A 24,219-nucleotide genomic window follows, 5' to 3' on the forward strand; every position below is an offset into this window, starting at 1 on the left:
AGCGGCTAGAGATAATGGACAGATGGATATTTTGAATAGCACTGCATGACTGTGTTAGAATTATACAACTAAAATAGTACACTAGGATAAACAGGGTACTTCTAAAAAATTTTACTCATTTTTATTTCTTTTTTTACTGCTATCATTGCCTCACTTGTTATTATTTTTAATGTCAATTGCACCATGTTCCACTTTCTTCCAACTGAGTTATGTGTGAAAAAAACCCACCTTCTGATTCAGACTGGAAGCCACCTTAGGGTCCAACTAGGAAATGTGTATTTTTAAAATCTTTATTTTAATAATACTCATTTCAGAGTTGACTCACTGCACAGTAAGGGGATTCTCTCTCGGGGCCAAGCTTGTTTTGAAAAAGCCAATGTCCCCCCAGACCCGTCCCCAATTCTGGCGATGGTATAGACTGAGCTACTCATCAGTTTCAACTCAGTCATAATGTTCCAAAATATTTCAGCCCAGAATCTGTCACACCACAGTCTTATGTCAACAAAAACCCGTTACATGACTCGGGTGTTGTCAGCCTGATGTCAAAACTGACAAAATTAATCTTTATGTCACTTTATGACTTTTGAAATAATCCTTTATAAATGTTTATGTCCAGTCAAGAACAGAAATATTTGGACATTTTCAAAGATATTGTTATTTTAGCTGTCTACCACGGTATTATCTGGATTTATTAGAGCAAACTCTAATCTGGTCTTCATGTTTTTGAGGCTTATCAATAGTTTACACCTTGTGGTTAATCCTCTGTATTTACTCTGGTGAATCTTCCAGTGATTGTTGACGCCTGCCTCCTGGAGATTGTTCTTGATCTAACCAACTGTTGTGGATTCTTCAGTCATCCACCATGGATGTTTTCTGTCATTATTCTGTCCTTTTGGTGTACTTGAGCTCAGCAATGTGTTCTTTCTTTTTATATTGTACCAAATAGTTGATTTGGCCACACCGAGTATTTTTGCAATATCTCTGATGGGTTAGTTTAGAATTTTTTCAGCCTAATGATGGCAGTGACAGCTCTTTCATATTCAGAGTTCAAAACAACAGATTCTAAATGCAAATATGCCACACTTGAAATCAACGCACACCCTTTTATCTGCTTCCTTATAAGTGAAATAATGAGGAAACAACACACAGTTGGCCATGGAACAGCTGAGCAGCCAGTTGTCCAATTACTTTTGATCGCTTAAAAGGGGAGGGTCACTGATATAACGTGCTGAAATTCCTACACTGTTCACCTAATTTGTAAATAAAAAGTTTAATTTAAACTCCTATATACTATGATAGACAAGTAAAATAATAATTTTGTCAGTGTTCAAATATTTATGTACCTCACTGTATATACAGTGCCCTCCGCAATTATTGGCACCCCTTGTAAAGATCAGTAAAAAGGGTTAGGAAAAAAATCCACGTTTTGGTGAAGTCGCTTCATCTCACACTGAAAAAATGAGAAAAATCCAACCTTTAATTGAAATAAATTTACTCAGAGAAGAACAAATCCCTCATCAAGAAATAATTATTTTCAACAAAAACACATGAGCCACTATTATTGGCACCCCTGTATTGAATACTTTGTACAACCTGCCTTTACCAGTAAAACAGCACTAAGTCTCCTGTAACGTTTTATAAGGTTGGAGATACAGAGCAGGGCATCTGAGACCATTCATCTTTACATAGTCTCTCCACATCATCCAGGGTCCTTGGCCCTCTCTTGCGCTATCTCCTTGATTCTGTGCTCAGTTAACCATTTTTGTGTTGATTTGGACATGTGCTTCAGATCATTGTCCTGCTGGAAGATCCAATCATGACCCCGTTTTAGTTTCCTGGCAGATGCAGCCAGATTTGATTTAAAATGTCCCGATATTTATGGACCCCATGATGCCATGGACCCTACCAAGGTTTCCAGGGCCTTTGGAGGAAAAACAGCCCCAAAACATCACAGAACTTCCACCATATTCCATTTCTTTTCATTATAGCCATCCTTCTTTTTACACCAAACCCACCTTGAGTGTTTATTGCCAAAAAAGCTCCATTTTTATGACAGCAGACCAATAAACACGGTTCCGGTCAAAGTTGTAGTAGCGTTTCGCAAACTTCAGACGCTTATGTTTGTGGTTAACTGACAGAAAGGGTTTTTTTCTGGAAAACCTTCCAAATAATCTGTTGGCATGGAGGTGGAGTCTGATGGTGGTTCTGGAGACTTGGAAAACCCAAGATTTTACTTTTTCTTATAATTCACCAACAGTGATCCTTGCGTATTCTTTGCCTCTCTTACCCTCCTCCTCACTGTACGTGGGGGGAAAATAAACTTGGATCCTCTTCCAGTCAGGTTTGTAACAGTTCCAGTTGGTGTTCACTTTTTTATTATTGCCTTAACAGTAGAAATGGACATTTTCAGGCGAGTAGCCATTTTTTTTTATAATCATTCCCTGATTTATGAAGCTCAACACACTTCTCTCTCCTCATTTGGTTTGTGTGTTCTCTGATCTTTCCCATGTTGGTGGATGACTAAGGGAATTTGGCCTCTGTGTCACATCGTATTTGTTCCCCAGTTAATCAGGAAGTCATGGATTACAGCTTGAAAGTTCCTACACACTCCATTCAACTCAAAAATACTGTACAGTTTAAATGGGAAACGTGCTTCAGTTAGATTGTGTTCACTATAATTTCCAGCGGTGCTAATAATAGCGTTTCATGCGTTTTAAAAAAAAAAAATTTCTTGATGAGGGATTTGTTTTTCTCTGAATAAAATGATTTAAATTAAAGGTTGGATTTTTCTCATTTTTTCAGTGTGAGATGAAGCGACTTCACCAAAAGGTGGATTTTTTCCTAACCGTTTTTAATGATCTTTACAAGGGGTACAAATAATTGTGAAGGGCACTGTATGTTTAAGTTATTTGCCATAAGGGGCTTATCATAAGTGTTATAAATACTATTTAAGCAAAGTATTGCAAAAAAAAAACCCTTAAGAGAAGAGCTAATATCAGTCAGAACTGAAACCAAAATCTTCACCAAAAAAAGGTTATATTTGGAAAGTGTATTTCAATGATATAGCAAATTGTACAGTCCTTTAGAAAACTTCGTCTTGTCACTTTACAGCACATTGAACTTTCACCGTACCTTCACTGCTGCGCTGGGGAGAGGAAAAGTCTCCTTCTCATTTTCTCATGTAAATCCAGTGCGACTTCCTGAATATCAATGGCACTTATTTTCAAAGTGAACCTTACTGTAAAATATTGAAAAGCCCAAGGGGTGTCCTCTTGGAGCAGCAGCCATTAGTTTGTCCTCAAAAAGACAGAGAAAGAACGACTGACTTTAACTCTCTGCATTATTCGAGGAAACAATTTGCGTGCACTGTCTTTGCTAATACCTGTATAAGATTATGGACAGCTCCATCATTGCCCAGAGGGATGTTTTAAAAAGCCTGATGTATGTAGTGAAGACCAGTTTCCTGACAGTGTTTTCTTTCGCTCTCTGTGGACATTCCACTGTATTCTTGCTCTACAAACAGAGCACTATGAGCCCTTAATATTATCCAAACTGCCACAACTGTGAGCGCCTGCTGTGTTTTTGTCCCCAAGTGGAGCTGTCAATAACCTGGAGAAGTTGTTCAGTCTGAAAACTGTCTCACCCTGCAATGCATCCTTCGATGTTCATTCATATTAATGTTTGTCAGGAGCAATTCTTGCTCTGTCTCAAACCAAGGATTGACTGAAGACACTCTGAGGGATTTGTAATGAGAATCTTTAGCATTTTCCTATCTCATTTGGCTGTAGATGAGATTGTTGTTGGCTATAACTTTTTTTTTTTGCCCCTCGGTTTGAGACCTCTGAGCTGACAGATGTCCGATTCGCAAGTTTGTATTGCTGAGAAGGGAAGGAGAAATAACCTTGAGGGAGTAATTTGGCTCCGTCACTTGTCTCCTTCTGACAGGCAAGGCGATTACAGTGCCACTCTCAGAGCTCAATGAGTGTTTGCAAATACAGTATTCACGTACAGTTGGGCTCGGGCAGCCGTGTAATCAACCCCTAAGTAATATGACACTTTCTTGCAGTGGTAATAAGAGAAGGAGATTTCAAATTTTCTTTCTCATCTCCCATGAATAACATTAAAAATGGAAACCATCCGAAGTTGGGGGGGATGATGATGAAGGCCCTCTTATTAATCAGGGCTTTAAATAAATAATGCATCCTCGTCTGGTTCTATTCTCTCTTCTGCCCACTCATTCGTCCTCTCCCTCTCCTCTTCGTCTCATTCTCCACCACAGTTCACAGCACTTCTGATCAATCCTTGAAGGACAGCGGAAGATTGGATAGTGACCTTCACATCTTTGCTCTGAATATTTTCTTTGTTTTTTATTTTCCAGACATTATTCTAAAATTCATAGAAAGTGGCTGTTTAATGATGTAAATATTTGCAGACTGAAAGTTCAAGATTTCTAGTGTGCTTTGATGCAAAGTTTCAAAATACCACCGGAGTGTTTAGTACTTGGTTTAGTGGGCTTTTTTGGCGCACAAACATGAATTGGTATTTTCATGTTTGAATGGCAAATATCTAAAATATACACCACCTATTAAAATGTTAAATATAATAAATAAGCATGTGAACAGGCTCACTCATACGAGAAGGAAAGCTCTTTAAATGGCAAGCTCTCCCTAATAAAAACTGCTGAACTGGCAGAACCCAGTAAGACTATATGATGCACATGCACAGCCAATACAGCTAACTAAAAAGTTGACCTGAGAAAAACTACCAAAATATCCCAAAACACATTTAATAACACAACATGCTTTAAATGCTTTAAACCTAACATAACTCTTTTATGAGCACTGTTACAATATTGAAGATTAAAGGAAAACTCTGGGATTTTTTTTCACTTAAAGCAGATACGCAAAGCCATGGCCTCAGTTTTTGTTTATAAACGCTTTGGGACCTGAAGAATGGCACAGGAATAGTTTTAAGCATTAGCAATAAATCTAATAGAGTAATTTTTATGATTAAAATGATTCATACAGGTAGCGGTCTGAGTGAATGACCTTGACATCTGTGACGTCACAGCAGGAAGTCTATCGGTCTCATCGCCATTTCCACTATACTAAAACACAGAGCTGACTGCAACTCCGATCCTCCATTTTGAGCTAATTTATCGCCATGCCATGTAGATGTGTTGCTGGCGAGTGCAGTAACACGACAGAAGGTGGATTTACGTTGCATTCATGGCCCAAGAATGTTCAAACTGCAAAGATTTGGACGCGTTTTGTGAGAAGTTCATGGGCACATTGGGTGCCTACGAAGTGGTCTCTCCTCTGATCTGCACATTTTACTGAAGACTCGTACGAGACCTCTGATCTGTTGAGGAGCGTTGGCTATAAGCCCGTACTGAAAGAGGGTGCAGTACTAACAATTAAAGGAAAATAAAACAACAAGAAAAGGAAAGTAAGTTCAGTTGCACTAATTCTCCTGGAGTGTGAGCTGAGGGTTGTTGCTAAAACCCGGGATGGAACAGGACATATTATCGCTTGGGCAGTGACCTCCCCGCAGTTGTTGCTAAAACCAGTGACATCCCATCCCGGGTTTTAGTAATTGCCTGAGCCGAGCAGTAATGGCGGAGTACTCAGTATGGAGAAAATGGAGAATGAGTGGACCAGCTGTCTGATTTCTCTGCTGGATATGCTTGCCTCAGCAGCAATATCTCGCCCTTACGTGGAAGAAGTGAATGAATGGAGAACTGAACGAACAACTGAAAGTCAGATTGTTTAAAAACAATCGGCCACAAGATCGACCTTCAAGAAGCGAGAACACAGACGGGTAAGCGCTGACTCTCATTTGGATACAAAACAACAAAAACAACATTCGTTGTTTCCCTGCATTTAGATTAATACATGTAACTTGTATTGTGTGTTTAAGTTACCGGTATAAGATTATTTAATTTGCTTCAGAATGTGATTGTCTCAGCTTATCTGATTATTTAATCAGGCTTTTACGCTTTATCAGTGAAAATGCATGCATGTACATGTATGTTGCATAAGTTATAACACCTATCCTGTTTTAATGAGAGTCAACCCACAATCAATGAACTCAAATCATTCTTAATTGAGCAAGTCTGTAATGTCATTTCTTACTTTCATCGTTAATGTTTATTTATATGACTTTGGTCTATAGCTGTAAAAGGCCTCGACCTTAAAACCGGTTACCGCTGTGACATCACACACTCAGGGCTGGCTGGCTCAGCGGGGCAGCTCCAATGCCAACTTTGCGGTCAATTTTAACTCTCAAAAATATATATTTTTTATTCTCATTTATGCAGCATACAAGAGTCAAGGATGGAGATACTATCCACTCAGAAATTTATTTAAAAATAAAGGTTCTGCGTATCTCCTTTAAAAAGCATCAGAAAACAGCCACTGTGTAAATATGGACTACAGATGCTGAATGGGGTGCTAGAGACCGGAAGAAGTGAAAAGTAAAGCATGAGTGTAGAAACGGTGGTGTAGTGGTTAGCGCTGTCGCCTCACAGCAAGAAGGTTCTGGGTTCGAGCCCAGTGGCCGACAAGAGCCTTTCTGTGTGGAGTTTGCATGTTCTTCCCGTGTCTGTGTGGGTTTCCCCCACAGTCCAAAGACATGTGGTCAGGTTAACATGGGGCTGAAGGTTGGGCTGAAGTGCCCTTGAGCAAGGCACCGAACCCCCAACTTCTCCCTGGGTGCTGTAGCATAGCTGCCCACTGCTCTGGGTATGTGTGTGCATGTGTGTTCACTGCTTCAGATGGGTTAAATGCGGAGGATAAATTTCACTGTGCTTGAGTGTGTGTGTGACAAATAAAGGCTTCTTCTACAGTTTCTTTACAGATGTTGAGGTAAACAGACACAGGTGTATCTCTGTAGGGATCCTTTCCATATTGCCAGACACTTAAAATAACATTATGAGCCCGTGAAAACAAGCAGTTTACTTTGACACAGATGTTTGCCCCATAGAATTAAATTGTATAGCTGTTTTGCAGTTGCCAGTTATCGTGTTCTAACTTAGTACTGGACCAATTTCAATCATTTTTGTCCCTAGTAAATATTTGAACCTGAAGAGATGGGAAAATAGGTTAAAAAAGCCAGCAACTTTCCTTTAATTGTTTTATTTTTGAGGAAAGTAAGTTCACATGGAAATGTTTTTCACAATAACTAAAAATTAACTCCACTATATGGTATGTTCATCAATCAATAAATCTCCCTGAGCAGCTTCCCTCCTGCTCATATTGCTTTTTTAAAGTTTTCCTCAGAGAGCCTGCAGTACCCTTTTCAGAACATTTGGAGGACCTTGCCCTCTGGATCTGCCTGAAATATCCTGATGCTCTGCTTCTGATTAGAGTTTTCTGACTCACCTTCTGCTGCTGTGGATGGTCCCACATGAATACCCTAAAGATTCATACCTCCTAAAAGTCTTTACGTCCAATTCGCACCCATTCTTCACTGGTTAATCTCGTTTGGATACTGTAGATTCATGCCATTTAAGAATTGCTGCTGTAATCCTAGAGACTGTCCTGTGTTCTTGTTCACAATATGCTGAGACTGAACATCCTTTCAGCACACTCAGTAATGTCTGAGTTTATAGTATATAGTTGTAGGAGAGTAATGATCTCCAGGGTGTCCCATAAGTCCATCATGATAGGAGAAAAAACAGCAATACTAAAGCTTTTGTTTCCAGAACTTGTTCAGCATGTCAGTCAATTCTGCAATACACAAATTCATGAGCAGAATTATGTGGATTTGTATCTTGTTCAAATACATCATCATCTGTAAAAAAATAAAATAAAAAATAACAAGTGTTGCCAGGCAAAACAAACCTCGCCCGGTAGCACTTATGATGAATATGAAGGAAGATATCGCGAAAAAAAATAGGTACCCTGTGGGTCCATGTGGCTACTGCTTATAAATAAAAAAATTCCTGATCCCATGTCCATACAGTAAATATAGCATATATATATATATATATATATATATATATATATATATATATATATATATATATACACACACACAGGGGCGCCACCAGAAATTTTGGGCCCCATGAAAGATTAGAATTTTGGGCCCCTCAACTTTGCCCACCCTTGTCACAATTGCACTATTGTCATTATTTGACTTTTGATAGCCCATGGACCTTGAGTTTGTGACTTTGTTATTACATTTTATGTATTAACCTACCAGGGACGAGATGAAAACTGGTCAGTGACTAATTCTGGTGCATTTACAATCACAAATGAAAATTCAAGATTTTGCCACATGGCTTCTTGTGCTAGGACAATAGATAGTGAAATGTGTGATGTGACTGCTAATAAATCATAGAACACGTAACCATGTCAAACACTTGACTGGTGTCCGTTATTAGCAACACTTTAATCTAGCAAACTGTATATGGTGCTTGCTCATTAAAAACTTCAATCCTAAAGCATTTATGGGTTGTATTGCTGCTTACCTCCTTCTCCAAAGGGGGGTTCAGTGGTTTGGTAGGGCGGAGGTCCCCCTGAGGCTGAATCTGTGCATATTTAGGGCACCCCATTAGTTATGAAACTGGTTATTAGCACTAGTTATTAGCACCAGCATAACGTAATATTTCATCTTGTTTATTATCACACAAGTCAGTTCAGTTATTAAAATGGAAAAAATGTCACTGTACAAACTGTAAAAGTGTTCTCTTGATAGGCTAATCCAACCACGTTCATACTGTTCATTTACCATTCGCTAATATTTTGAACACACATGTGAGCGATAGCTACCTTTCTTTGGGAAAAACTGAGTGACCAGTTGCCTGCCTCTCCGGTCCCTCTCAGCTTTCAGCTGCCTTTCTTTACGTTTTTGACAGCCACTCTTCATATTTAGCGATCATAGACTGTACGCGCTCCACTGCTGGCTGGCTGGCTGCTGCACCGCGACACAGCAGCAAGTAGCGTTGCACTGATCAGCACACAGACTTAACGCATCGCGCTTCTACCAGAACTGGACCGTACCATTTCGCAAAAGGGGGAGGGTTAAATGACAATATGTTGAAGAACTCAAGAAATAGACAACCTTGTTCAATTAGCTCATTTTACCAGATGGAATATTGCATTGTTGTTATTTCAAAAGTCTTATTAAAATCATTAAAAGCATATTATCAGCCCCTTAAAGGGCCCCATGGCAGTGCTGGGCCCCTAGAATTGTTCTAACCTTTCCCCCCCTGGCGGCGCCCATGTATGTATATATATATATATATATATATATATATATATATATATACTTGATGACGCAGTAGCCACAAAAATGAAGCGTAATCCAAAAATGAACAATTTAAAAATCACAGAAGTAAAATATACCAAGTGTCTGTACTTTATAGCGGAGCTCCAGCGGAGCACCATACCTAAGAAAAAATGGTAAACTCATCGAGTCGATTTTTTGTGGTTTGTCCAGGTACGTGTACGTGCACGTACCACCAGTCATACACACCGCCTAGTGGCCAGTGTCAGTAATTACCAGTCATACACACTAGTGTCATACACACCGCCTAGTGGCCAGTGTTAGTAATTACCAGTCATACACACTAGTGTCATACACACCGCCTAGTGGCCAGTGTTAGTAATTACCAGTCATACACGCCGCCTAGTGGTCAGTGTTAGTAATTACCAGTCATACACGCCGCCTAGTGGCCAGTGTCAGTAATTACCAGTCATACACGCCGCCTAGTGGTCAGTGTTAGTAATTACCAGTCATACACGCCGCCTAGTGGCCAGTGTTAGTAATTACCAGTCATACACGCCGCCTAGTGGTCAGTGTTAGTTAATTACCAGTCATACACGCCGCCTAGTGGCCAGTGTTAGTAATTACCAGTCATACACGCCGCCTAGTGGCCAGTGTTAGTAATTACCAGTCATACACGCCGCCTAGTGGCCAGTGTTAGTAATTACAGTCATACACGCCGCCTAGTGACCAGTGTTAGTAATTACCAGTCATACACGCCGCCTAGTGGCCAGTGTTAGTAATTACCAGTCATACACGCCGCCTAGTGGCCAGTGTTAGTAATTACCAGTCATACATACCGTCTAGTGGCCAGTGTTAGTAATTACCAGTCATACACGCCGCCTAGTGGCCAGTGTTAGTAATTACCAGTCATACACGCCGCCTAGTGGCCAGTGTTAGTAATTACCAGTCATACACACCGCCTAGTGGCCAGTGTTAGTAATTACCAGTCATACACGCCGCCTAGTGGCCAGTGTTAGTAATTACCAGTCATACACGCCGCCTAGTGGCCAGTGCTAGCCAGTAAAGAAATAAAACAAGAGACTGGCTATGATATAAGAAAATTCTACAACTCAGAAACAGATGGGAGCTCCGCTTTTAGGGAGTGCCTAAATCTATATATTATTATTCTATTCTTACCTCTTTCAGTTTTTGAAACTGAAACCTTCTGAACCGAGACTGACATACACACGCTGTCACCATGACCCAAACTCTTATTTCCCGGAAATGGCCTGGCGCTAGAGCTCAGTGGAACGCGCTTTCCCTATGTAATAAGCATAAACATGATTGAACGCAATTTCTTTAATCTAGTCCATTTATTTCGAATAGTGAATCGAATTGTATCCACTCACCGGCCATTTTAATCAGAACACATGTATGCGCAGTGCACGACTGTTACACTCTTACATTCTTACAGCACGATGATGTAGTGGCTAGCGCCTGTATATGAGGCAGTAGCCAGAACAAAAACGATTTTGACCTTTTTGGTGCTCTTGACCGGATGACCCCCAAAAAGTTGGAGGTTCTATTTGAGACCAATGCCCATCCATCCTGAAAGTTTCATGAAGATTGATCCTGCCGTTTTCCCATAATATCGTTAACAAAAAAAACAAAGAAACCCACCTGAAAACAATACCTCGCCCCCTGGTGGACTCTGTCCCGGGTGAGGTAATAATTCTACGATGTTGGACGAGGATGTGTTCCCTTTAGAGTCAGGTTCTGGTCAAGGATAACCAAGAGTTGGCCTAGTGGTTACCGTGTCTGCCTCTCAATCGGAAGATCGTGAGTACTACTCACGGTCGGGTCATATCAAAGACCATCATAAAAATGGTACCTGCTGCCGTCTGGCAAGGCACGCTGCAATGCAAATGGGGAGTCAAACTCTCGTGGTTACAAGAGGACAAGCCCCCCACTGTAACTCTAGCTATGTGAGAGGCCAAGGGCTATGGAGATTGGCGCCACCACATGGCGTGGGAAGGACTTTGATTTGATCTGGTCAAGGATTCTTCCTTGTATCGTTTCAGGGAGTTTTTCCTTGCAGCTGTCATCCCGTTTTGCTTTCGGATCCTAATCTACATCCAGATTTCTGTAAAACTGCTTTGTATCAATTGTTAAAAGTAAATAAAACTTAATCGAATTGAATTGGTTGGACACCTTTCTCTCTCCAGAACCTTTCGATCCAACTACTCTCAGAGCAGCTTGATTGATTTAAGGTTGGGTGACTGCACAGGCCATTCCATTACAGACATCACTGGCTCCTTCTTCTCCACATATATCTTTCACAGCTTTGACATGTGTTTGGATCGCTGTAAATCTCTTTGTTAATGTTAAAAAATATGGGAAGGTGGCCCAAACCTGACAGGCTGTTTATATTGTTTGATATCAACCTTTCTATTCTGTTTATGATATCACATCCTTTGTTGCTTGCTGCTTGTCCTTTAGTGAGTGTTTCTGAGTTAATTATATGAGTGATTATTTAGGCACTCGTTAACTAAGCTGCGAATGCTGATGAGTTCTGTGTTGAATGAACTGAGCGAATGCTGATGAATGTGTTGACTGTGCAACATATCCTGTTTCTCCCTTCTACCTCCTTGCTTTGTTATAATTCTCTTCTAAGCACATGTCAAACTTGAAATCTCTCCGATTTGTTGTCAGATAAAGCAGACAGGCTTTTGTGTGTCTGTCACCGTTACAAGTTAAAGATCCAGCCCTGCGCCGGCATATTATATTCTTTCACTTTTTTTTCCCCTTCAGTACAAGAAGGACAAAAGGAGAGGAGAAAAGCCTTGTTGTGGGCAGAGGGAATAAAGTATGAAGAAGAAATGAATTAAAAAAAGACACAACCTCCTTCTTTTCTTCTAGGCGCTGGTGTGGAATTGTCTGTGATAATCTTATCAGGCTATGACAGTTAGCAGAGAAGGACAAAAGAAGGCTAAGACATGCTGAAGGTCTGATGGGCCGCTGATTGCAGAGCTGTCCGGAGAAGAGACAGTTGCCATGGGAATGATGAATGACACGTGTCCTCCCTGATAGGACGGGAGCACAGGCAGAGTGATGAATCGTTACTTTGGTGCGCGTGAGAGATGATGAACAACGTGAGGTCTGTGCATTACATGCAACACACAAAGAAACACTGGCTGCATCCTTACAACGTTATTGTAGTGCTGTCCTTACGACATCTTTATGGTGTGTCAGATGTGTGCAAAAATACTTCTAATCTAATCTTCTCTCATATACAGTCACTACATATGCAGTATACGATGGTAATAAAAATCCAAAACAATCTAATTGAACACTATTGTAATAGATGAAGATGAGTCAAATGAAAATATTAACATTTTTGCATTGTTTATTGCAAAGAGGTGTCACAAAAATGTATGATTCCTCACGAGAAAATGTTCTGTCAAAGCTCTCCGTAGCCCTAGACATGTTTCTGAATCCGATCCGGTGTTCTCACTAACCAGTAGTGTCTCATACCTGTAGCTATGAACGTCCCAGTTGCTGCAGTGGTTTCTTTAGCCCAGGCTAAAATCAGCCAGGAAACATTTCCTGTGTACAGCACAGAGTTTATTTTTTTTCTGTGTTTGTTGCTTTCTGTTTTTATCTAGTTCCACCGGATGATACAGAATGGTGATGTAAACTCATATGTGTGGTATTATAGCTGGTATCGCTGGGTTTCAGTCACGTGACTTTTCTTATCGGTTTTACCAGAAGTGAAACAGCTGGTGGTCTAAACGACTGCCGTACTGCAAACAACTAGCGATAAGTTATCAGAGTATGCTGGTGATCTAGAAGCCACTGCTCACTTTAGATATATTCAGAAGATTGCTGTGTGCAATGGAATCGACCCGTACAGTCTGGGAAAGAAGGATTTGTCATACGATCTCGAAAACGACCCTTCAGTCGAGTTCCCCGACATCTCGAACTATCTGGTGTTGCAGACGTCCTTATACACTGCAAAACAGATGAAAGCGTGGAAGAGTATGGAGGCTTATGACTTTTTTGTATGTGGCTGGGTAAAGGACCTCGGGATCAAGTCGCTGCCGAATGAATCCTGTGTTGTTTTTGCCCATGTAAGTATGTTTTTTTAAGCTTTTCATTCATGTCTTTACAATGAAGTGCTGCAAGTTGAAGTGTAAACAAACAACAGTTCACTTGATTCTCACTTGTGTTGGCTCTTATCTCTCAGCTAAATCATTCACAAAGATCATCAGAAACCCCTTTAAAGACCTGGATCTTAGTTAAACAAGACGGAGAAGTGATCACGGCGCATTGTAACTGTACGGCTGGGGAAGAATTTTGTCACGACCTTCATGCATATGGACTTTGTGAGGAGTAAACAAAGAAACAGCTGGGGACTTTAGCACTTTGTGACTAAAAAAAACACCATAAAATAACGACACGTAGCAAGAAAAGTCCTTGGAAAACACTAAGGACAGAGCTGAGAGGGAGATACAAACCTTTCACCAAGTGATCACTGCAAACTCGAGCATGCTTCGACTCGACTTCAGTGAGAGGTTCAAAAGCCACCTTTCTCGATGTCTTTTTGTGAAATCCTGTGTTCGTTCACCCTTTTTTATTAGTTCATGGGGAACCCTGAAGAAACTTTTATCAGTTTGATGGTTTGATCGATTCGAACAACCTAAAACAACGCAAGCGTAAGGCATTTTTCATGCGAACAATGCACCTTCTCCATACAAACGCTTTATCAACTGAGCTTTGGTAGACCACCAGCTAAAGTTTTGAATAGCTAAAGCCTAGATCACAACCTGACGTACGATTTTTTGGCCGTGCGATTTTTGGCGTTTCCCAAATCGCTGCATTTTTTTTGTTCATGGAGAAAGACGCACGTTGGCCGTAAATTTGTCTTGCAACCTGAAAAAAACGTAAGCGCCCGTAGAGTTTGTTTGACTTGACAAAGAACCTCTGCGGCCGGTCTGCGGCCAGTCTACGGCTCGAAAATCAGCACGTCACACGCGCGCCCTCCGTGCGTTTCACGTGTGCCCTCCGTGCATTTCTTGCACGTAGACAGGCTGTAGGAGCACATACGGCCGGTTGTGACCGAGGCTTAATGAGGCGGATGTGACGTCACGTGAAACCCAGCAATAAAATGTGTGGTATTAAAGCTAGTGTATGCTACACTTACTTGGCAGACACAGCACGGTCTAATAAAATTTTGGCTGTCAGTCTTATAACTGGGGCGGCACGGTGGTGTAGTGGTTAGCGCTGTCGCCTCACAGTAAGAAGGTCCTGGGTTCGAGCCCCGGGGCCGGCGAGGGCCTTTCTGTGCGGAGTTTGCATGTTCTCCCCGTGTCCGCGTGGGTTTCCGGTGCTCCGGTTTCCCCCACAGTCCAAAGACATGCAGGTTAGGTTAACTGGTGACTCTAAATTGACCGTGAGTGTGAATGGTTGTCTGTGTCTATGTGTCAGCCCTGTGATGACCTGGCGACTTGTCCAGGGTGTACCCCGCCTTTCGCCCATAGTCAGCTGGGATAGGCTCCAGCTTGCCTGCGACCCTGTAGAAGGATAAAGCGGCTAGAGATCATGAGATGAGATGAGTCTTATAACTTATACACCTGGGCTCAAAGATCTGGAGGAATTTTCCAGTTTGTGCTTGGTCCTGACTGCGGCCATTGCTGCTTTCTCAAGTTAATGATCTAGCATGCGAACAACTTAACATCATGATTAGGAAAAGCTGTGATTTTTAAAACCCCTGGAGGGATAAAGAGGAAGCTACTCTTCACAAGCAGAATTAATTTGAAATGTTTATTACATCTCAGCTAATATAATCAGTATTTTATGTTGAATAACCTGCTTTATTATGCAGTACAGTACGTTTAATGTATTGTTGTTCGATACATAAATGCACCTGATGGACAGCCTCCTCTCAAATAGTACAATATGATATGCCTTATCATTACACCACTAGAAATCACCAAATGTATTTTTTCACTAAAGGGCTATAATATAAATAAATACGGTGTCTGTGACACATTTATATTTTTAACCTTTACCTTGACCATTCTCTCATTACGGGAGTGCAAGGACACTGTGCAGGCAAACGGGGTGTAAAAAGCAGACAATGAGCTGTGCTCTGACGAGTGTGTTTGCTAATACAATAGACTCAGCATGGCCTCCAACCTCCTCCTCGCTTCTGACTATGATAAATGAGGCAGGAGGAATGAGCAGCATCGCCGCTCACAGCTGCAACTCAACAAGCACAATTCAGGGACTTTCTGTAAGCTGAAGATGCTTTTTCTTTCCTTCTCTACACCTTTTCTACGGTCTTTGGAGACTGTTTATCACCAGGTGTGCAACTTGTTTCATTATGGATGTGCTTAGCTAATTTTGGAATGCCTTCCTGAGGAAAAAAATCACTCTCTTTTGGTACTGTACTGCATGTAATCTAATTGTAGCCTCATTTAGCAGAGTTGCTTTCTTCATTAGTGTGGCTAAAGTGTAGTGTTTACCTGACATTGGATTCCTGTTTTTTTTTTTTTTTGGCGCTTGGGTTAGCTTGATGAGGGACTTGTCTGGTGAGATCAGGCAGTTCGACAGTATTTTTATTTTCCAACTGCAATCCTGTGGAGAGAATTATGGATATAAGCATCCAGTCAGAGATAAATCTTAACAAATAATATTTGGTCGTGTATTTTGCATAAATTAAATGAATCATCCCAGTGTTCTGGTGGCCAGATATAAAAGTGTAAGGCTTTGCTTTACACTAACAGTACCGTATATTTGGCAGTACCGGTACTAGTCATGATTTTCTCTTTTCTGTAAGAAACAGCTTAAATTTCGGGGTTTAGATGTCGGATTTCACTTGTAGGCTTTTGATCTCTGAAGAACAAAAAAGGACAATATTTTTAGGACATTTTGTAAATTAAAATAAGGAAAATATGTATTGTTTGTTTCCTGAATTTAACTACTTATAAGGAGTAAAAAAACAAAACAAAACAAAAAAAAACTATAAGGTGGCACGGTGGTGTAGTGGTTAACACTGTCGCCTCACAGCAAGAAGGTCCTGGGTTCAAGCCCCGTGGCCAACAAGGGCCTTTCTGTGTGGAGTTTGCATGTTCTCTCCGTGTCCGTGTGGGTTTCCTCCGGGTGCTCCGGTTTCCCCCACAGTCCAAAGACATGCAGGTTAGGTTAACTGGTGACTCTAAATTGACTGTAGGTGTGAATGTGAGTGTGAATGGTTGTCTGTATCTATGTCAAAAAAGCAGAGAATGCGCACACATCAGTAGCACAGGTGCTGGACCAAACAGAAGATAACTAAAAGAAAATAAAGGTTCGCAACACTGTTATATGCTCCCATTTTTATTTTTAATAGCATGACGTTTCGGACGCTCAGTCCTTCATCAAGTGCAACATAGAACAGGTGTAGAGGGTGTGGTATAAATACCTAGGAAAGGAAAGGGGGTGTGGTGTGTCATACCAAAAAAAAAAAGGGGGGGGGGGGGGGGTATATATAGAGTGGGCACCAAAGGGCACCTTTCCCAAAACATCATTTACAATCAACTAGAATAAATATTGCAATATTTACAATCAGTTACTTCAGAGGTCATAAAACTATCTCTTCATCAGTCAGTCTTCAACAGATCTTCATCAGCCTCATGGCCTGAACATTGGAAAACAATTAAATACCATAAAAACCCACTGCCCTTCCAGATTGTCTATATCATGAAAAAAATTATTAAGAATACAATAACACAATCATACACTTGCTCAGTACAGTTGGTAGTCATCTTGTGTTTCCTTATGACTACCAACTGTACTGAGCAAGTGTATGATTGTGTTATTGTATTCTTAATAATTTTTTTCATGATATAGACGATCTGGAAGGGCAGTGGGGTTTTATGGTATTTAATTGTTTTCCAATGTTCAGGCCATGAGGCTGATGAAGATCTGTTGAAGACTGACGGATGAAGAGATAGTTTTATGACCTCTGAAGTAACTGATTGTAAATATTGCAATATTTATTCTAGTTGATCGTAAATGATGTTTTGGGAAAGGTGCCCTTTGGTGCCCACTCTGTATATACCCCCCCTTTTTTTTTTTTTTTTGGTATGACACACCACACCCCCTTTCCTTTCCTAGGTATTTATACCACACCCTCTACACCTGTTCTATGTTGCACTTGATGAAGGACTGAGCGTCCGAAACGTCATGCTATTAAAAATAAAAATGGGAGCATATAACAGTGTTGCGAACCTTTTATTTTCTTTTTGTTTGTCTGTATCTATGTGTCAGCCCTGTGATGACCTGGCGACTTGTCCAGGGTGTACCCCGGCTCTTGCCCATAGTCAGCTGGGATAGGCTCCAGCTTGCCTGCGACCCTGTACAGGATAAGCGGTTACAGATAATGGATGGAGGTTACAACGTTTACATTAACACAAAATATGGAAATGATCCATCCATCCATTATCTGTAGCTGCTTATCCTGTCCTACAGGGTTGCAGGCAAGCTGGAGCCTATCCCAGCTGACTATGGGCGAGAGGCGGGGGTACACCCTGGACAAGTCGCCAGGGCATCACAGGGCTGACAATATGGAAATTATCTCATCTCATCTCATTATCTCTAGCCGCTTTATCCTGTTCTACAGGGTCGCAGGCAAGCTGGAGCCTATCCCAGCTGACTACGGGTGAAAGGCGGGGTACACCCTGGACAAGTCGCCAGGTCATCACAGGGCTGACAATATGGAAATTATGTCACTATAAAATAGCAACACAGTATTTTAGAGCTTAACATTTCATGAAGTACAGCATTTTTTTTTCCATCAGTACAATTCTACAGTTGTACAGTTTGGTCATTTTTGCAGCAACTTACTGGTAAGAGTGTTGAACAGCTGGCCAGCTATTTTTCTAGCAATGATTGAGAATATACTTGTTGATTAGACGTGACAACATTGAAAATATGACCCATAATTGATACAAGGTACATAGAGGACCATAAACATTGTGCGAATATGAAGAGACAGATGCAAATATCAGAGCAACAGACAACTTGAAAAGGTTTTGGAAAAGGACGTTTATTACCACTTCCCTTCTGCTTATATCATTTCAGAACTTTCAGAATGTAAAGTGAGGTGCGAGTGCATACCTGAATATGTCATGGACATGTCTAGCTAATAAAAAATTCTTTGAACAAGGTCTGAAGAGCTAGAGGTGTTTTATTTAGCATCTATTGGACACCCTGCCTTGTCTCTGTGTGGCACCGATGTGAAAAACTGCCACCTTCATTGCCATTTGTCTCCCTGGATCTCCCAGCGGGGCCCATGCCTGACCCTCCACATTCTGTCATAACTCATGCAGTCTCGAGCTCCAACGCAGTATTGCACACTGACTGCACATCCTCACCTTATTGAATATCTTTGGGGCTGATCAATATTTAATGCGGCCTTTAACAAGATCAGATTTAGCAAAGAGTTTCGACTCCAGCTCACATCCAAACATCTTACTGTGGCCTAGAGCTGGAAAATTTGTGGAGAGGAGCATGAGCCTTTTTGGTATTATTAATGTAGGTGCTTGACCTGTGCCTGTGTGGATCAGAGGGGAACAGAGAGCTTTTTCTTGTTCAGGTTTGTGTTCAGGGCAATAGCCCTATTTGCTGATACTTTAAGGCATGATGTAAAAATTACATACTGCCAGCCCTCTGCTTTGTCCCTATGGTTCATCCTGCGAGAGGATTCATTCATATTAATGGATGATCATGAGCACCCTTATATAAACTGTAGGTTGAGAAACAGAAAAGACGTTGGGGACAAATAGGCTGCAGTGATGGGAGATGATCGAATTCAAACGTGCTGATTCTCCCTCTATAAACGAATTCTCTCCCTCGTCAATCAGGCCCCTACACAAATAGTACATCCGTCAGCCTGTTGTTTTCCCTTTACCATTATCTCCCCCTGAAGCGGTCAATAGCCTTAGGCCTCAGATCAAACTGGCTCCATATTTAATAAAGCCCTCCCAGCAGCCCAGCCTGAAACTCATCCCAAGCCTCCATTCATTTCCACCATAATTACCTGCGCCTCCTCCCCCAGCCAACCAGAACTCTTGACCAGAATCCAATCTGTGTCATCGCCCACAGTAAATCTGGGTGGTATAAATAATAATGTATGTGCAAATGAAATGCGAAAGATTACATTTGGTCACATGAAAGTGGAAGAGGATGGGAGGCCCTGAAGGGATAGGTCTCAGCGGCACATCCTTGATAGAAGAAATATCTGAGGGTTAATTTGTTTTAATGCCTTCAGCAAATCTTTGGTCCCCATCTTATCACTGAGCGCCGCCTCTGTCACCGTGTATAACAGACTAAGGAGCCGAGGGTTAATGACATTAGTGTTTTGTTGAATTCGCTACAATGTGAATCAGGTTTAATGACAAAATAATGGGGCACTGCAGAACAATCTCAAATTTTTGAGAGGAGCAAAAAAGGATTTCTGAACAGCACATATAGCATCTGTTCATAAGTTGGCATGTCACTTTTTGAATGACAGATTCTGCACCTGGGACTGAAAATTATGGAACTAATTCTGGGCCTGAAGCAACTGAAGTATGGGATGAGGACCGATCAGTTTATGCAAAATCTGCACTTTGAATAGACTGAAGATTACATTGAAATTTTACTGTAACTAGAAACAGGTGACAGAAAAGGGTTGCCATGGGCAAGGACAACTGTATATACAGTACATGCATTTACTAATCTATACAGTGGTGCTTGAAAGTTTGTGAACCCTTTAGAATTTTCTATATTTCCGCATAAATATGACCTAAAACATCATCAAATTTTCACACAAGTCCTAAAAGTAGATAAAGAGAACCCAGTTAAACAAATGAGACAAAAATATTATACTCGGTCATTTATTTATTTATTGAGGAAAATTATCCAGTATTACAAATCTGTGAGTGGCAAAAGTATGTGAACCTCTAGGATTAGCAGTTAATTTGAAGGTGAAATTAGAGTCAGGTGTTTTCAGTCAGTGGGATGACAATCAGGTGTGAGTGGGCACCCTGTTTTATTTAAAGAACAGGGATCTATCAAAGTCTGATCTTCACAACACATATTTGTGGAAGTGTATCATGGCACGAACAAAGGAGATTTCTGAGGACCTCAGAAAAAGCGCTGTTGATGCTTATCAGGCTGGAAAAGGTTACAAAACCATCTCTAAAGAGTTTGGGCTCCACCAATCCACAGTCAGACAGACTGTGTACAAATGGAGGAAATTCAAGACCATTGTTACCCTCCCCAGGAGTGGACGACCAACAAAGATCACTCCAAGAGCAAGGCGTGTAATAGTCAGCGAGGTCACAAAGGACCCCAGGGTAACTTCTAAGCAACTGAAGGCCTCTCTCACATTGGCTAATGCTAATGTTCATGAGTCCACCATCAGGAGAACACTGAACAACAATGGTGTGCATGGCAGGGCTGCAAGGAGAAAGCCACTGCTCTCCAAAAAGAACGTTGCTGCTCGTCTGCAGTTTGCTAAAGATCACGTGGACAAGCCAGAAGGCTATCGGAAAAATGTTTTGTGGACGGATGAGACCAAAATAGAACTTTTTGGTTTAAATGAGAAGCGTTATGTTTGGAGAAAGGAAAACACTGCATTCCAGCATAAGAACCTTATCCCATCTGTGAAACATGGTGGTGGTAGTATCATGGTTTGGGCCTGTTTTGCTGCATCTGGGCCAGGACGGCTTGCCATCATTGATGGAACAATGAATTCTGAATTATACCAGCGAATTCTAAAGGAAAATGTCAGGACATCTGTCCATGAACTGAATCTCAAGAGAAGGTGGGTCATGCAGCAAGACAACGACCCTAAGCACACAAGTCATTCTACCAAAGAATGGTTCAAGAAGAATAAAGTTAATGTTTTGGAATGGCCAAATCAAAGTCCTGACCTTAATCCAATGGAAATGTTGTGGAAGGGCCTGAAGCGAGCAGTTCATGTGAGGAAACCCACCAACATCCCAGAGTTGAAGCTGTTCTGTACGGAGGAATGGGCTAAAATTCCTCCAAGCTGGTGTGCAGGACTGATCAACAGTTACCGCAAATGTTTAGTTGCAGTTATTGCTGCACAAGGGGGTCACACCAGATACTGAAAGCAAAGGTTCACATACTTTTGCCACTCACAGATATGTAATATTGGATAATTTTCCTCAATAAATAAATGACCAAGTATAATAATATTCTAAAGGGTTCACAAACTTTCAAGCATCACTGTATGTTTATCTTTGAGATCTGAATGCATGTTTCACAAGTGAGTGACGCCAACGACTGAGATATTTTTCAACATGACAAGATAAACTTCATATCTTTGTGCCACCGTGTAATGTCCTTGATATTATATGGACACATCCACAAAGAAATACGCAAGTTAATCAAAAAAAAATTAATTTTGTACCAGTTTGCCATTTTGACAATGCACATCCAGTCGGCGGGAAAACACTGGGAGTGACATCATCAGAGTGAAATATTATGAATTATTATACATACAGGACACTTTTTCCATAGAATAAAAACATTTATTTTTTTCGCGGACTGGTTTCCATCAAATCCTGCGCTCTGATTGGCTGGCGAACGGGTCTGTATCCTATGATACGGACCCCAGTTACGGACCTCTGGCAACTCGCTCGTTCACAACAAACATAGTAGCAATTTTTGTCAACATTTATCTTTTTTTTAAAAATAAGATTTATTTATAAGATTTTTATCAAAAATCTTATAATTTTTTGCCAGCATTTCTCAGGAGAATAGCATTAATTTTACATAATGGGTAGCGATAACAACAGTCTTCACAGAGAAAGCGAGTTTTACTACCCTGAGGAAGAAGAAATAAAAGAAAACATTTCAGGAGAAAGCTAAAAACCTGTAAAAAATATGGCTGAATCCTGAATGACTCAATTTTGTATAAATAGGGGACTACATAGGCGGCAAAATGTAGTTTTTTTTCCTGCCATGGAAGTGCACTTGTATACCGAGGAGAAAGCAATTTGCATTACAGCCGTGAATGAGGATTCAAAATGGTGGCTCGCCTCAGCTCGGTTTTCTCTTTTGGGCGCTCTCGTTTTCTGTTAGAATTTGGTAAAGAAAAAAATAAATATATTATTTACCAGCTTAAGGTCGGTCCGTATGTTGAAATACCGTGACCTCAGCCTTAAATACTGACCTCGGCCCAGAGAGCCTCGCTCAGTACTTTCAAGACCTCGGTCATGGGATTCCACGATATGGACCTCCCAGCTGGTAAATAACATATATGTATTCTATTCCCTTCTAGCGGGTTTCGTTCATTTGGTTTGATAGCATACAATATTATTAGCATATCGCTTATCCTATGTGTATTACGTCACTCTACCTAATGGAGAATGAGCGTTGAATATGGTTTACAATATTGCATGGTTGTCAAGACAACATGACGTCACACATCGGAACTGATGCGAATATTCAATGAGAGAGTTTTCTGCTGCGCATGCACAGAAGCATTTCTTTGTTGGCGAGGAAAGAGAAAGATGCGTTGAACGCCAGAAAGGCAACCAGAACTTTATTAGATATTCTTCACGCATATTTACAAGAGAAAAACATACCAAAGGATATCGAAAAACTGGAAAAGAGACATGTCGGAGATGTAAAACTTTCGCGCGAGCAAGAGACTGACAATTTGGAAACAAACATGGCCGCCAGGTTTGCTTCGTTAAATACGTAAGATTTTGAGAGAATTTTGAAAGAGAAAGATGCATTGAATACCTGAAAGGAATGTATAATAATAATAATAATAATCGACTCGTTCAATATCATGCTAGCTGAATGGAATATATCTGATACCATGAAAAATAGCCAGCCAATATTATTTAAATATGTCACTCAGATCCGTGATGTGTTTCCTATGAATAATGTGAGTTTTTCAACACGAGAAGATAAACTTCATATCTTCAAGCTAGCGTGTGGTTTTCTTTTTATTATAGAGACACATTCACAAACAAAAAGCTCCCAAATTTATCAAAACAATTCATCAATATCCTCATGAGTGAGGATATTGGAAAATATGTTACTCAGTGTACCGGATGTAATTCATCTGAAATATATGAGTGGCGGGCGGCACAGTGGTGTAGTGGTTAGCGCTGTCGCCTCACAGCAAGAAGGTCCTGGGTTCGAGCCCCGGGGCCGGTGAGGGCCTTTCTGTGTGGAGTTTGCATGTTCTCCCCGTGTCCGCGTGGGTTTCCTCCGGGTGCTCCGGTTTCCCCCACAGTCCAAAGACATGCAGGTTAGGTTAACTGGTGACTCTAAATTGACCGTAGGTGTGAATGTGAGTGTGAATGGTTGTCTGTGTCTATGTGTCAGCCCTGTGATGACCTGGCGACTTGTCCAGGGTGTACCCCGCCTTTCGCCCGTAGTCAGCTGGGATAGGCTCCAGCTTGCCTGCGACCCTGTAGAAGGATAAAGCGGCTAGAGATAATGAATGAATGAATGAATGAATATATGAGTGGCATATTTCCCAGTTAAAAATAAATAAATTTTATAAAGTAGGTATGGATGAGTGTATAGCAAAGACTGATGATTCTGTAGGGAAGGTTTTGCCGGTATGGTTAAGATCCACTTGTTTGCTAAGAGGGAAGTTACTGCAAATCTGACTCCTTATCCTCTGATGAAACATTTCTATCATGATGGGCGTGATCTCCAGGATAACAATGTCTCCATCCACAGCACACAAGGGCTCACTGAATGGTTTACTCCTTGAAAATTATATAAATCATATACTATGGTCTTCACAGTTACCATACATCAACCCTGGTGAACACTTATGGAAGATTTAAAAACTGTGTAAGACAGTCTTATCCACCACCATCAGCAAAACACTAGTTGAATGAATATCCTTTGGAAGAAAGTTGTACGTTGCTCCATTAGAACTCCTGAGACTTGTACAATCAATTCCATGGTGCACAGAAACAC

This window comes from Neoarius graeffei, chromosome 17, assembly GCF_027579695.1.
Source record: "Neoarius graeffei isolate fNeoGra1 chromosome 17, fNeoGra1.pri, whole genome shotgun sequence".
NCBI classification, from domain to species: Eukaryota; Metazoa; Chordata; class Actinopteri; order Siluriformes; family Ariidae; genus Neoarius; species Neoarius graeffei.